Source organism: Triturus cristatus, chromosome 6, assembly GCF_964204655.1.
Source record: "Triturus cristatus chromosome 6, aTriCri1.1, whole genome shotgun sequence".
Taxonomy (NCBI): Eukaryota; Metazoa; Chordata; class Amphibia; order Caudata; family Salamandridae; genus Triturus; species Triturus cristatus.
In genome coordinates, this window is record NC_140589.1 from 1,696,796,926 (window position 1) to 1,696,810,216 (window position 13,291).

Consider the following 13,291-nt stretch of genomic DNA (forward strand, 5'->3'; position numbering starts at 1 on the left):
GGATATTTTCGACCCCCAAGCCTCCTTCCCATTGGGGGAAAGCACTAATTGTGCCTCATCTCAGATGTTGCACATTATTTGGTCAACTCCTGACAGCTCTTTTCCCAGGCACTGTAAGGTGCGTGTGCAATGGCAAAGGCTTACTGACATTTGCACGGGGACACACTACACCCCTCGAACAAAGTTTTTATGTTGGGACTTTGTAACCTTTGCAGATCATAAATGGCTTGAGAGTGACTAAGTGGCCTACAGGTCACATAGGCTTTCAGAAGACCCCGGACAGACTCTAGTATTTCAACTTAGTTCTCCAGAATTTGTAAATATCAAGCCCAACCTTCTTGCCCATTGTCCTGAGAGTTGTTTTAAATGTGGCAAAGGCAGATGCCCCCAAAAGACAACAGGTTAGACTTTGAAGGCATGCTTTCCCTACGAACAGAATCTTAATTTCAGAAACAGAAAGGGCTTTGTAGACGATGGTTACCTATAAAAGGAGATCATGTAAATAATAACGTGTTTACTATATAGCACTCCATACCACGTCTGCCACTTTTAAGCAATGTAGCAGGTGCTACTGCTACCCAAATTAATGGTAATCAATTTACCTGCCTTAGAAGAACAGCACCCTTGGTCAACCTTACTAGGATTCAACTTCATGATCTGTAGATCACCACATGTTTCAACAGCAAATGCTCAACTTATGGAGCCATTACCATTAGATATATGACTAATTATTTCTATTCCAACCATGCATAACCATGCTTACCCTGTGAGCCATCCTTCTTGTCCAAAATAGATCACAATTAATTCGGCAGTGTGGAGGGGAGGAGCTTGGGCCCTTTTTGAAGTAACATTAGGAGTGCGTAATAATCACGGTCGGTCTGCACACAGATATATTCTGTGCGACTAATACATTAAACAAGAAGAAGAGGAATAAGGGATGTTTTGAGTATCCTCATGATTAACACGACTTTTGTGTGTACTTTAGAAATGTGACTGACTAGGGTGTGCATTAGTATTGTGTTAAGGGATAATAAACAACACGTTTTTACTGATTTGTTTAATATCACACTCATAACAGTATATTAAGACTTGCCATTTATAACTGTTGAAATATATGCTGAAAGTATGGCTTATTTGCGTGTAGAAGTGCACACATAATCAGGGCCGGCTTTAGTGCTGGTGGCACCTGGTGCAACAACTCTTTTTGCACCCCCAATATGACCTCCTCTTCGGATTCCCGCCTCTGCCACCTAGCAAAAGTGCCTCATAACTGTTATTTTCAGCAGGCATATTAACCCTCTGTGTTGCTTCATGGCGAGTTAAAACTGCCGCTGGATAAAACTCCGATCTCACTCTCTAACATTAATCACAAGAGTTATCATGACATTTTTATTGCTGCCTGAAAGCTGGAGGCACAAGGAACTCTGCAGCAGATGCTTTTACATTTTATGTTATTGCTACACTCAGCACTCCCCCTGAAGTCAGTGCCCCCACCCCAGGTCAGCACCCTGTGCAGCTGCACCGGTCGCACCACACTAGAGCCGGCCCGGAACATAATGTAACCTGTGCATTGTTAATTTAGCCTAACTGTAGGCCTGAAATGCTTTCCTAATGTATTTTCCAGCTAACGTTTAAATTCATATTTTGCTTTTATTGTGGAATGTTGTATGTTTGCACTGCAGGTGGACAAGGCTTCATTAGTTGAGAGCAAGAATTATTGGGGCACATGCATCAATGTAGGCAATTGCGATTCCATAATTGTGATTATTGAGGAATCACAATTTTGGAATCGCAATTGCCTATGCATGTAGGTTTCGCTAAAATATTAGCGATTCCTATTAGCGATTCCTACATATTCCTTAATTGTGAATTGCAAATTGTGATTCGCAATTAAGGAATAGCTTCCCATTCATTCCTATGAGCCTAGAGGCCCATAGGAATGAATGGGGGTTGCATGCGCAATTTGCGAGTACCAAATAGGTACTTGCAAATTCCGCATGCAATTTTAAGTGTGCATGGGGGCCAAAAGACCATCCTGATGCACTCCTGAAACTGGCATGTGATCACATGTTGCGCACACTCATGCCCCAAGGGCATGTGTGTGCGCAACATGGCTCTTTGAAAAATGCACTTTTGTGCATTTTTCAAAGTTTTTGCAAATTACCATCAACTTGAAATTGATGGTAATTTGTGATTCCAAATTGCGAAACCGTAATTTTGAAGTACATCATGCATTGCATTTAGGGAATTGCAATTTACGATTCCCTAATTGCATTCACAATTCAGGTAATCGCAAAATTAGCGATTACCTAAATTGCGAAATTGCATTTGGGTTGAAGCATCCCAAATGCAAAAATACCGGTTGCAAAGGGGCCTATACTGCTAATATGCCCCTTTGCGACAGGTATTTTCAATGATGCATGAGCCCCATTGTTCCTAGTAGATAGAGAGGCCTGAGAAGGAGAAATGTGATAATCAATGGAGGACGTGTTCTCGTGGAAGAAGGAGATGGCACCAAGGACATACAAAATATCTCAGTGTGTGAACATGGATGCGGAAAAGGAAGCTGGAGGGTGCTGGAAATGGAAATTTACCAGTGCACAATGGGAGGTGCATTAATTCAGAGATTGCTGATGTAGTGATGTAGCGGGGGACATCTGACACAGTACTTTAGGGCTCCTTAAGGTATAGACCACATCTTAAGCTTGGTGGCTTCAGGCTACTTGACCCGGGTTAGAGTTACTTCTTCGAAAGGCTCTAATGGCTGACCCCTTTCTTCCCCACCTTTGCTAAACTTACTCTAGATTAGGTTTCCCATTTGAGGTAGTGTAAGGGTAGATACGGAAATATAGGGCTTTTACTCGGAAATTGATGCAATCCAAAGTGCATTTCTGTCTTTTGATATCACATGCTGCAGTGATTGAATTAGTTGTATTCTTCTTGTTGTACTGCCTTAATCGGTTCCGGAGATTCAGCTTCATTCTGTTTACTTTGTATTTCTTCACCATAATGCTTCGATTGGTGTATATTAATTTGTTTCAGTATTTGGATTGAAAAACGAACTTGAATTTGTATGTCGACCTGGATTTCTATCTGGAAACAAGGAATTTAAAATTCTAGCTATTTTGAAAGGAGTTTTCTCTTTACGTCTCATGCTGCTTAAAAAGAACCATCGGTGCAGATTATTTAAGAGTATGTGTTCCAGCTCTCCTAAGTGACTCCAACTGGATTTTTGGATGACACTCTCCATTCAAACAAATATGTATTCACCTTCTTACAGTTTCTTACTCACGCTTTAGTTCTATCGTAGTCTATGCTGCTGTGCATAAAGCTACTTTTTTGTTTCAGTTGTCCGTGTTGTGCATGAATGTATTTTATAGGTGCCAAGTTGGAGCTGGTCATCAGCTGTAACACTGGATGTAACATATTGCAGATGATCAAGTTGGAACATGTATAAGTGCAGGTCTCACACGTCTATGGCTATGATTAATTCCAAGAATGCAATGACTGTGAAGCTTTGAACTCTGTATATTCTAGCCTTGCTGTGCTTCAGGAAACAAAGCAAGGCCTGGCTTGGTTTTTGTAGGTTATCTATGGCGAGAAAAAACAACTGAACACTTCTCTTGCATATTGTCCAAACTCACATCTCACAGGAATAACTCAGATGTTCTTGTGAAAAATGCATATCCCGTGAGTGCTGGCTAGAACCTCAGGACATTGGGTCAGCCATCACAGCTCCAATGAACCATCTGAGGGGTATAGGATGATATAAGGGACAAACTAAGTCATGCTTGGGGTCTCCAGAGAGCACTGAATGGAGTGGTGTACTGCTCGATTTTTCCGGTCTTATTGTGTTGAAGGGTGATTTAGGTGACTTCAGTCTCTTTCCATTCAAGTCTAAGGGTTAGAGTAGTGAATGGAGCCTATTTACTAGGCACTTCGACATGATTCTGTGCTCTTCCCCATAGATCAGGGCTTGCACATATAGCCTAGGGGATAGATTCGTTAGTATTAGGGATAACCTGTCCTGTAGTGAGGGTATTTCATGGAGCCGTGTTGAATGCAGGCCTGGTAGGCCTCAAACGGGAGAGACTCCATCTTTCTTTCTGCTCCGGCAGCTTGAGATGCTTCTAGGTTAAAGGGGATGTTTTAGTTATGAGGTGTTATTCGCTTGGAGAGAACCGGTTCAGGCCGGCCCTTATCGAAGGATTGTATTTTTCTTCATGCCGAAGACACTACATCAGGCCGGCCGGCTGGGAACGTGTCCTTGGCACGGGGAGGTACAAGAATTTGGTGGGCGGCAGGTTACGGGCTGGAATTTTCCATGAGAAAATGCACCTCTATATTAGTGAAAGTCTGAGGCAGATGCTGGCACTTGCTTCTAGTCCATGGGCGGCACCTGGCCGTTAGTAGTAAAGCTGCTACTTATTCCAGGGAAGACAGATGACAAACTTGGAGGTGGAGAAAAACCGAGAAATAGATATTCCAAAGAGAAGAGAGTAGCCGATGAGGAAGAGGTCCCAGTGACTCGGAGAGGGAGACGGGAGTAAACCCGTGATTGCGGAGGTGTGACTTCCAGGCGAAGCCGAGGCGCAGATGAGAAGGGAACCTAGATGACCATTGAGTGCAGGCTACATACGACCAAGGTGATGTCAACCCCTTACTATTAGAAGTGTACAACTTAATCTTTCACTTTTCTTTGCAGGTTATGTGATATGTATTATGTTCCGTGAGTGTGCATGTAATAACTCAATAAAGTATTCAGTTTGTAGTAAAGCAATATGTGCTACGTGTTCTTGTGTAAGAGGGTAACCTATTCTTCTAGTCAGCTGTGACTTGACATGAACAGATGTTAATCCTGATCAGGTAGGTGGTAACTGAATAAGGGAGAAAGGAGCCCTTCGAACTGGGGAACAAGTTGTGCTCAACTAGCTGTCTTTGTGTGATCTGATATATAGTAACACTGATTATGTCGTGGTAATTATAGGATGAACTCGTGCTAAGGCTGCCGTCTGGGCAGGAAGTCCTGGGTCCGTTTGGGACCGCGAGGCTGTGACTGCCGTCTGGGCAGGAAGTCTGTGGCTGCCGTCTGGGCAGGAAGTCCTGGGTCCGTTTGGGACCGCGAGGCTGTGACTTGTCTAAGGCTGCCGTCTGGGCAGGAAGTCCTGGGTCCGTTTGGGACCGCGAGGCTGTGGCTGCCGTCTGGGCAGGAAGTCCTGGGTCCGTTTGGGACCGCGAGGCTGTGGCTGCCGTCTGGGCAGGAAGTCCTGGGTCCATTTGGGACCGCGAGGCTGTGGCTGCCGTCTGGGCAGGAAGTCCTGGGTCCATTTGGGACCGCGAGGCTGTGACTGCCGTCTGGGCAGGAAGTCCTGGGTCCGTTTGGGACCGCGAGGCTGTGACTTGTAGGTCTTGGTATATATAGTAGGAATTCCCTGTCCTTAGGTGGTACATATATGTGGTTATTTAGGTGTGAATAGGCCCTAGGGAGGGGGTAACGTTCTGGTTTGGGTTAGAGAGTCTCTGCTGAGCGGGTTCTATCTGATCCGAAAACCCAAGCAGAACAAGTGGGCAAGCGTTCAATGTCACTTCCTGAGTCAAATGAAGATGCATTAGTCTTCTCAGCCGTCAGAACCATGAAAATGGGTAGCACAATGTGTCAGCAGGAAAGATAGTATCAAGTGAAGTGTGGTAGAGCTAGAGATGGTGGGTTTCTTTAGGAAATAGCAAAGAATTCAGAAAGTCACAAAGTTAAGTAGTATAATTCCTAGGTCACTGCATGAGTCAATATGTCAGTCAAGGTTTCAGGGGATCTAAGAAGGTAATAATAAGGAATCCAATGAACAAAGTGCATAGATGCATTTGAGGAGCAATTTCTCAGCAAACCAAATGAAATCCAAGCAGTAAATCATCAGCAGAAAACATTCAACCCAGGAGTGGGGTCAAATAACAGTGGGGAAGAATGCGAAGAAGAACCCTTGGAAGCAAGTTCCTAAATTGAGTGAACAGGAAAATAAATCAAACATAAGTCTTGAACTGAAACTTCAACTAAGAGAAGAACAACATGTAGAAGAAAGTCAGACTCAGTCTGTACATACGCCTACTAGAATATGCCTTTGCCAACCTGAGTTTGTACAGAATGCATCAGTTTTCCTTATTTGTCATCTGTAACAATTGGATCATATTTCACATGCACATTGGTTAACAGTGACACAGATATTCTAAATGTAATGTATCTGTTTAATGCATAAAGCCTTTCACACCCTGGTCAGTCTTGCTTTAGCAATTTTTTGGGCCCGAGTGCAATCTTTTCAGTCTGAGTTTGGCGTGATTATGTTGGTCCTGATCAAGAACAAACAGTCACTCCTGTTTTAATGACTTGTAAAAAGTATTTTTTAAAGCGTTTCATAATCATTGTAGAATCAAAACACTCATGTAAAGTCAGCAGTGGAATCAAGCGCTAAGGAGGGATGCCCCAAGTTGTGGGAATATTGTGATCGTTTAATCAGTAGAGAAACATCATTTAGAAACTAGAAGAAGACGGCACAAGTATGTCAATGGTTGTGTATAAAGTGCTCAGTACTCAAACATGAGTAAACAAACATATAGTACTAAAAGAACCCCCAAATCGGCCCAAAAATGTGATATATTATATTAATTATTATTATGCATCACAGACACAGGAGTCTACACCTGTAGGGGGTCCATGGACCCTGAGACCATGCATCACAGAAGGGTACTGGTGATTCTGGAACAAGGACAATTCTAATTTATTTTTAAAACATGGCGTGCTCTTTGAGGTTCCCCCACTAGGGTCTGGGGATGAGAGTGTGCTCACCTGCCCCCATGTGTGATTTTTTGTTTTTATTTGCTGTATGGAGGACTATGCACACATACTATAATTCTGGGTGCAAGAAAAATATTTCTCTTACGGCCATCGGGTCAACAGTCTCTGTTTTGAGTCCGTGGGTCAGAAATGGCCCATCGGAGAAAAAGCTACCTCAGCCAATGAAATTGCATAAATGTTTGAGTTTGGTGGATTTCCTTGGGTGGCGGCAGAGCCCAGGCCCAAAACTCATAGCTACCCATATAGCTGTTGGTTTTGCGTTGAAGCGTTCGATCTGTCCATGTTGCACTTTTGAACCTTTTCTGTCATAGGTCTGGGGCCACTCACACATGTTTTTATTAGGACAAGTTTGGAATCACTTGGTAGTTGTGAATACCAGAAGATTCCTCAACATTGTCTCAAAGAAAGGTGTAGAAAAAGCATGTTTTTAGGCGAAGTTTGAACTTTACAAGGACTTACGGGTAAGAAAACATCATGGGAGTCCCACGAGTCACACCACCCTGTAGTCTCTTGGGAGTCTGGTTTTCAGAAATGTTTTGGATTGATAGATTTCGTTGGGTGGTGGCTGAACCCGAGCCTCTTTTTATTGAAACAAGTATCGGAATGCTGGGTGGTATTAATTTTCGGAATTCCCATAGATTCCCGAACATAACAAAGTATATTGTTTTTTATTGTAGTGTAGAGTTATATAACGCTTACTATCCCTGACAAGGCTTTGCTGCATCTTGTGGAGGTGTAGCCGCCTACTCCGTGAAGCACAGAGTTAGTGTGTACTGCTACTTGTAAGAGCTACAGTTATTCATATTTTGCGAACATTATTAGAGCTGGTATACCAATTAGGTGCATGGAGATTCTAGTCTAGAAGAAATTTTGCTGTTGATCATTGCTACTGAGGCAGATTGATGTAGCTATGTATGGACTGGAGTAATCACTGCATGGGGTAAAGTTATTCACCAATGGTGTGCCTGCCCTCTGTCTCTTTGGATACTCTATACGGCCCCAAATGTCAGGCATGCAGTCCTTAGGTTGAGTTCGCCCACATACCTTTTCACTGTCGAGTTGCAGGAACTGTAAAATGCCTTTGGCAGGTGCTGTCCATTTTCCCAGCATCTGCTGGGCACTGAGTTCACCTTACCCTGCAGGCGTTTATATCCCTGCAGAACAGAGGTAAAGGGCTCTTTGTTAGCACTAACCAGCAAAGAACATTAACCCGCTATTAGGCGCTTTGCAGTAGTGATGTTGTCTGGAGCACAACAGAAGAACAGTACACAGCGATACCTGAGGTTTCCCACTCATTCTGCAGGTCTGTGAAAACATGAAGCAGCGACAGAAAGTTCATCTGTTTGAGAAGCTCTAGAGCTGGCAGCCACCAAGCACAGCTGCAGCATAATTGCAAATGTATGTCTTCTACCACTGGCAGCGAGTGAATGATGCAAGCAGCACATTTATACCGACACGTCATTTGGAAGAAGGGTGTACTCCAGTTTGTTTCTCCTGCACCATCAAGTAATATTTCCATTTCTGGACAGTATAATATTTATTCATACTTCCTCTTTTGCAGACGTAATTGGGAATGCATGTGCTGTGCTAAGCAGATCTCAAAATGTAATATTTTAAATTCACTTTCTTGCAAGTGGTGAAGCATGAATCTTGCCAAGGGCTTCCAGGCCACCAAATAGTGACAAAAACGAATTTGTGATAAAATGCATGATAAATTAAAACAGCACAGCGCAAAAATGAGGGAATCTCTTTGCCTCTGCACCCGCGCCTTAGTATGAACGCAGACGCAAAGGCAAACATGTGGTGTGCTGTCATTTCACCCCCTGATGGCAGCCCTCTGGCCGGGAGAAAGGGGGGTCCCAAGATCCCCACCTAGACATCCCCTTGCAGGCAAGTGCAATCACTCACTGCACCTGTCTGTAAGGGGATTTCTCTCCCCTCTTTTTGTGCAGGTGGATTGCTGCCTGCACAGTGAAACACGGAACATCTTTGAAACAACCGCTCTGTATTTCACTTGAATGCGCTGCCCCCAGGGCAGCACGAGTTCCCGGCTGCCCTGAGGGCAGCACATTCTCTATAATAGTGCGTACTTTTCTTGTTTGTGCATGGCGCACCTATTTAAAGGTGTGCCATGGCGCAAACAGGAAAAGACCATTGGTCGGTAACAACAGCATGTTATCCTGTAAAAGAAAGGCACGTCATCTTTTCTCTGCCCTTCCAGCGTATGTACCTGCTGATTTTATTGGTTGTGTGGGTGGCCTCACACCCTCATTTGTTTGGCTGCTTGTAGTCTTGAAGCTTTCTTTAGAAGTGTGTGATTGGCCTCTCTTGTTAAATGGTTAATGGTTTCTATCAAATAATGATAGCATTCTTCACTGTATGGAAACATATAGTAAATCCTCATGATATCCCAGTTTACCAAAGTGGATTAGCAATGTGGGGCTCACCATGACTCCCTGAGATATTTAGTACCACTGAATGCAGGGTCTGTGCGGCATCCTCACCGGAACTTGGGGGCATTCAGATCCTTTGAGAAGAAATGTGCTCATTGCCAAATCCCTAAATCTCTCTTTTATTTTTTAAATATCTTCAAATCAATTTATTATAAATATGTCTGAAGGTATCTCAGTCTGGGCTAATCCTAGGTCAAATTTGCAGGGGAGAAGAACTGACTCGTCCTTCGTTGCTAATTATGTGGGAGACTCCATATGGTGACCACAGCCATAATCTGACCAGATGTGGCAGTATGAAAGGTCTTGAGTGTCCACATTATGCATCCACAATGGCAGACCGAATCCTTATTCTTAAGGACTGCTCTTAAGGAAGCACTGGGAATAATTTGTTGACAGCCTCTAGATTGTTTGGAAGACATTTGTTGATTGATCAAATGGTACTACCTGTAGAAGGTAACTACGAAAGTACTAGTGAGTTATTGCTTTTTAGGATGCTAACAGCTCTAATGCACCATCGTCAACAACTGTAAATATTCCCAGAGCTGGAAGTCATCCGATGATGGCTGCTTTCCATATGCAATACAAGGCGGCTCCAATGAGTGCCCAGCATTGCAGAGTCTTGAAGGTCAATTTTCGATATGAAAGGTTTCTATGCTGGCCTTTGATTTGCCCGAAGTTGGGGCCAAGTTGTTCATTGTTATAGGTAAGTTTAAAGTGCATTCTTGTGCCTCATCACAATTCTAAATGTTCATTACGATGCTTTCCAGCTGTTTGTTGAGGTGCTATTATATAGGCAAGTGTTTTTTATTTTAATAGGGGTACACCATCCTAATAAAACAAAGTAAAAACTGTAAGACAAAGATGTTTACTAAGGAGGCAAATTTCATTCCGTAATTACCCAAAAATTCAATATGAAATCAAAGACTATTCCACAAGGACATTATAAGACTTGATCATTGTGAAGGTTATATGTCAAAATATGGACAAAAAAAAAAAAATCATGGCACTAAAAAATCATCCCCATGGTACCAAAGACCAAACTATGGCGACGGTTAGTGCATATAAGTAAAAATATATTTTCCATTCCTTATCACTACGTCCATGAACGTTAATGATATATATATATTTATCATCAAGTAGAGTAAACCTATACTTATATATATATATATATATATATATATATTACCTACTGGCGGTCGCCAGTAGGTAGTTATAGTTAGGACCACGTTTCCATAGGAAAACCTCAACATTCTATTTTGAATAACTTTGGCGCCGGTCGACGAATCCTCGCGAATTTCTCAAAATAGGTGGGGCGCTACGCTCCGCTCCTACCCTGAAAGTCTCGGGGGGATTCGTCAAGCGGGGGCTGAGATAAAAGGGGGGTCCCAAAACGCGTTTTTCCCATGCATTTTTCCATAGGACCTTTAGAACGAGCTACAGCCCGAACGGCTGAACAGAATTACTAGAAATTTGGCAGAGAGGTAGTCCCTAGGTCAAGGAAGTGCCTTTTGTAGGTTTGGTGTAAATCTGTTCAGTAGATTCTGAGAAAATAGCCTTTAAATCAATATATATATCTGAGCCCGCTTACGGTACGCTTACCGTACGCTTACGGTAAGCGTACGGTGGCGTGCGCGAGCGCGATTCTGATTGGCTCTTAGATCTTAGTAAACATTCGAATCGGCAGAAACCAGGAAGCGGCGTCCGCCATTTTGTCTACCGCACTGAGTGTTATGTATCAAACATGATGGCCAAAAACATGTTACGGGGATGTTTTGACAACTCCCTCTCACATAGTCATGTTGAGGGAGTCCCCAAACATCCCCCAAGAGCAAAAACGGCATTATTTTTTTTTCGGCAATTTCGCGGGGTACGCTTACAGTACGCTTACCGTAAGCACAGAAATTTCCCAAAAAATTTCAACAGATTACCTATCACAAGGAAGCGCATAATATGTCCTCCATGTGCGCACGGTGCGCGAAGCGCATCGTGCGTACATGGCCCATCTAGCGTAACATGGGCACGGCACTAACTGCGTAAAGTGGGTGCGCGGTGCGCGAAGCGCACCGCGTGCTCACTGTGCGCGCACGGTGCGCGAAGCGCACCGTGCGCGCACGGAACGAACTGCGTTAAGTGGGCGCGCACGCCACGAATGGCGTAAAGTCACTTAGCATTTAAAAAACCGTACAAATTCACTGAAAAAACCATAGGTTTCACACACGTTATAGTTAGGAATTAGCATTTAAAAAACCTTGCAAATTCACTGAAAAAACCATAGGTTTCACACATGTTATAGTTAGCGGAAATTTTACTGATAAAAAACCAATGAAATTGCCCCGTTATAGTTAGTGCTGGCAACTATAACTCACGCGACCGCAATCTTCTGCTGATGACATATGTGTCTTTATGAAAAAAAAATATTTGTAATATATGTATAGCTAAAAATGTATGGAAGAAGACATGGGCAAATAAGTGTCTAAATACAGTATTAGCATCAGCAGAGGATTGCGGTCGCGTGAGTTATAGTTGCCAGCACTAACTATAACGGGGCAATTTCATTGGTTTTTTATCAGTAAAATTTCCGCTAACTATAACATGTGTGAAACCTATGGTTTTTTCAGTGAATATATATATATATATAGTAAATTACCTTGTTGATATTTTGGTTCTCGATATTTTGTCCATAGTATTGTGGTTGCACGATAGATAATGTGATGACGATACGAAGATGGAATATGATTGTGAATGGTGAGAAATGGTCAGAAGGGTGGTACATGAGCCAGGTTCAGTAAACAGGAGGCTGACAGAGAACATGAAACAGTTGAATTTTGGGTTACTGCAATAGTTCTGACAAATTCAGGTTTAGCACACCAATATCTATTGAATTCTTGAAAGGAGAGCAATCATTCTAGACAAAGCAACTGATCTATCCTGCAAGGCATTAACAAAAGATGATGCTGCATGCATAAATCCATAAACTTCTGTGCAACTCCCCATGGTCTTGTACTATTACACAGGAGTTAATCCTATGCTAGGGGTGCGGAGTGTAAGGATCAGGGTGCGGTTTGTCTTGTAAGTTTGTTAACACCCACAATCATGTCTTCAATATTTTCCTACTGTGGAAATGTTGTTGATTTATATAAATCAGTGGATGGAGTAAAACCCTTTACTGGGCTGCAAGGGGAATGGAACACCATCATACTTTGTGGAAGTGTTGGGGAAGGTTTTCTAATGGAGAAGCTATTTTTATAATAGAGCAAATAATTAAAAAAAATCTTTTGCATGGTGGTGCTGCCTTTCCCCATTGCAGAATTATACTGTATTATCAATTCCACATTGCTGAAATTCCTACTCCCCAAAATGTCAGAAGACTTTTGCAGGATTACATCGGGAAACCAGAGACTAATGCAGCTTTTCAGGCTTTCCCTTGGAAAATGTTGTGAATACCAAAAAGGTTAAACATACGTCTACATGTTTTTTTGTGGATTGAGCCAGATGGATTAACAAGAGAAGGCTTTATGTTGGAGAGAGGCCTATACCTCTTCTAAATGTCTCAATTTAAATTTTTCACTTGTGAAACGGCAGGGGGGCCAGGCTACAAGACCAGGTGCTATACTCGCAGATGCAGGTCAGCCCTATATTCAGATCAAATCTGCTTCTGCTACGGTAACATGCGTTAGCTCTCTTGATCCACTTGTGAGGACAAGCGTGGACCTGCTCACATGAGCAGACTTCTGACCTTACATCCAGGTAGATCATGGAATTGTATTCTACTGGATCGACCATAACTGATCTGTGCAGAGAAACTAAGTGAAAGATCAATCCCTAATTTTGCGTAACAATGTTTTTCTATAAAATGTAGCTAAATAGCATATCTGTCTCCAACCTGCACTGCATCTTCCCCTCTGTCGTTCCTGCACGACGTTAAGACTGCCACAGAGGGACATGAACCGAGGCAGAAATACATTTTATGTTTTGTCATGCGTATTTGCAATGT